This window comes from Podarcis liolepis (genome assembly GCF_965112155.1).
Source record: "Podarcis liolepis genome assembly, chromosome: 14".
Lineage (NCBI taxonomy): Eukaryota > Metazoa > Chordata > Lepidosauria > Squamata > Lacertidae > Podarcis > Podarcis liolepis.
Window position 1 is genome coordinate 31,457,234 of NC_139569.1, and position 3,392 is coordinate 31,460,625.

Genomic DNA, 3,392 nt, shown 5'->3' on the forward strand with positions numbered 1-3,392 from the left:
ATTCAAGTAAGGAAGCAGAGAGAAGAGGGTAGATGCCAAAGTATTTTTATTGCTGTAAAAAAAAAAAAGGTAAAGGTGACGTTCTCTCCTGTTGTCTCGAGGGTCTTTTTTGCTGTGTAGGTGGTGTTACGATATTGCCAAAAGTCCAAACAGGCTGGAGGAAAAGGACACATTTATTTTACAGATATTTTTTTTTTAAACAAAACAAAACACCATTCCACTTTTCGAAGCAGCTAAGATAACGTACAGTGCATTTTAGTTACTTCTTTGATTACATTTATGAATTGCTTCCCACGAAATATCTCAAAGCAATTTCACAGCAGAAAACATCAACCATTAAAACCAATTCCATGTGTAAAAACAATTCAAACCAATTCCATATGTAAGAACAATTTCGTACATACAACTGAAAACAACCCAACACACACACACACACACATGGATTAAAATATACAGACATAAATAGAAAAGCGAAGAAACAATGAAAACATCAAATTCAGGATTATTATTTTTTTAAAAAAAAAAAAAACTCCATTTGTAGTCCACAGGAGTATCACACTTTAAATACTACTCTAACAGTGCAATCCTATGCATGTATACTGAGAAGTAAGTCCCATCAAATTCAGTGGCACTTCCTGGATAAGAGTGTATAAAATAGCCACTTACCTGGGATCAATGAGACTGACTTCTGAATAGACACAGATGAGACTTACTATGAAGAAGTCTAAGTAGAGGAAGAAGAAGGTTGTTGCTCTCCAGTCCTATACTGACATGCTAGTTCAGGGTTCCTAGCTTGCAGTACTCCAGATGTTGTTGAACCCATCTCATTTCTGTGATTGCAAATTGTTTTAATCTGTTTTTAATTATGTTTGTTCATTTTTGTAACCTGCTCTGGAATTTAGGATGAAGGGTGGATAAATAGTAATAGCAATAGTTAAGTCAAACAAGATTTGACTTAAAACACTCATTAAGGAAAAGTGTGGAGAAATTAATTTCAGCTCCATGACATACATACCAAAAGACAAATTTCTGACAATGACTTCATAAACACTGTGTATAAAAATGAATGTGTGGAAGGAGGCATCAGGATCATTACCTGACCTTATCCACCAGCTCACACATTTAAAGTCTCTTTAACACAAAGGGTGATGCACATTCATACTCTTCAGAATAAACCAACCACTCTTCATTTCTGCAGGGTGTAAAAAGCAGAGGTTCCTGAGCAAGCAAAGCCTTGAAAATGTGAAATTAGGAGAAAATGCCACTGGGTTTGTTTTCACACCCCACCCCTACCTAAATATTCATTTCTACACACCATGAAGCAGTGGCGTAGCGTGGGGGGTGCAGGGGGGGGCGGCCGCACCAGGCACAACATCTGGGAAGGGGTGCTCGCACTCGCAGCTCTCTGCCCCTACCTGGCTCACTCACTCTCTCTCACTGCCTTGCCCCAGGTGCTGACAACCCACGCTACGCCACTGCCATGAAGGTCTGCACAACGCTGGAGAACATCTAACACAAGTAACACATTCTCAATCCAATGGTAAGAGCTCTCTGGAAGGCAAGGATATAGAACCAAATCAGCTTCCAAGTAAAAGTGTTATATTGCCCTTCAAACCCAAGAAAGCCTTCTTGCAGGCACTTATTATCCGTCTTCCTATCTCAGAAGACCACAAAAGGAAATCCTGTGCTTAGAATATTATAGCTTGAGCTTCAGCAAGGATTTCTTTCTTTTTTTGTAGTTAACCACATTTGGGGTTTCCTAGAAACCCTTTACAAACTTACCACAACCCACAAACTGCAGCGGTGCAGCGCAAATTGGGATTATTGCTAGTCCTTACTATGTTATATTAATTCCCTAATTTTTGCTTTTACTATTATGATTAATGCTTTACAAGTCTCCTTAGATTCTGCAAGCCACAAGCTGAGGGCAAGTCGTGCCAATCTGAGAGCTTGCTGTAAAAGTCTTGCTATTAACAATGGAAAATAGTGTAAGGTTCAACTAATGGGAAAAGAAAAGTGGAGGGTCCTTTTTTTTTAAGGCTGCCCCCCCCCCAGGCATTTTGAAGCCTTGAATTGGCCTGATCCACCAGGCTCTTCTTATGAGTGAGGAACTGTGTCAAAAGATGGAATTCATATCGGTGTTTTATTTCTGAGTAATTTGTACCAATGTTTTATTGCGTATTTTTGTAACCTTTTTGTAACTGGGAAGAGAACACCATTTGCTGTGTCTCCTCAGGCAGCAAAATGTCTTGGGCTGCCCCTTCGGGCAACAAAATACTATGACTAGAGCCATCTCAAACCTGAAGCCTGCCCTGTGGACTTCATATTGCGTGGTGATTCCCGCCTCCCACCAGTTGGAATAAATAAAGACACAGGACACCATTATTTTAGGTTAATGGGCAAAAATTAGCCACAACTTTATTGGTTACAGGTAAGAGCGGTATTGGCTTAGGCATTGGTCCTATCAGACTATCCGGCTTCAGCCTGTTAGCATGAAAACCGGAAATCGTTAACACCAGCAGGGGGAGCCCTGTGATGCACATCACTAGCAACTCCCCCCGGGGTCACCGATCGGGGGCATACTTTAGGCCCTGGCCTCCATAGATTTCGAACGAGGCAACGCCCCCCGGAATCCTTTACCGGACTACCCTTAAATATTTGGGGGAGGTGATGGCGCTCCTACCCCCCAACACATCTACATAATAATACCCCTACCAATGCCTAACCGCCACTCGAGCAAAGCTCACGGCCAATACCCTCAAACCTGCAACCAATCCCTAATCTGCCCTGTGGACTTCATATTATGTAATAGGTGCAGCTGCCATTTCCCCTGCCATAACATATACAACAACATGGAAACCCCAATGACAGGGAGGGCCCCACTCCAGTGACCAACACCTGTGGGAAACCCCCGTGTTATAAAGAAGTGTTATGTGAACCCAGGACCTTTGTGATTGTGCAAACGTTACTCAACCCAGCCCTCATCACAATGAATACTGCTAGAGACAGCAAAGATGTGAGATTTCCCTGTCATGGGCAGTGTTGTTAATTCAGCAACCTCAGAAGCAATGCCAGGGTAAATCATCCCTACAAATGTGGTTACTCAGCAGAGAGATACGTTGACATTTCTTTTTCTCTTCTGCTTCTCCCAATTTTTCACCCGTAAGGATGTTGATTTCTCACCTTCTGCTGAGGGAAAGAAAAGTCATTTTGAACTATGCAACAACATAAAACTTATAACCACTCAACAAAATTATCCTCTATTCCTGACATGGAATATAATTCTTCTTGGAAAATACTGTATTAACTTTCCGTTGACACCTTCACTCACACACTCACACACATGCTAAACATTCTCATATATCTTTCCACCACAAGCCCATTTAAACTGA

The 3,392-nt window shown here is 41.5% G+C and overlaps 1 long non-coding RNA gene across 1 annotated transcript; it reads right to left on the bottom strand.

Moving 5' to 3' along the window:
- Positions 1–526: 526 nt before the first annotated feature.
- On the bottom strand, positions 527–3,185 carry LOC310693367. Its single transcript, XR_014519133.1, has 2 exons — positions 3,119–3,185; positions 527–954 (listed from the first exon to the last, which is right to left on the bottom strand). It is a non-coding gene; the product is annotated as an uncharacterized lncRNA (long non-coding RNA).
- Positions 3,186–3,392: the final 207 nt, after the last annotated feature.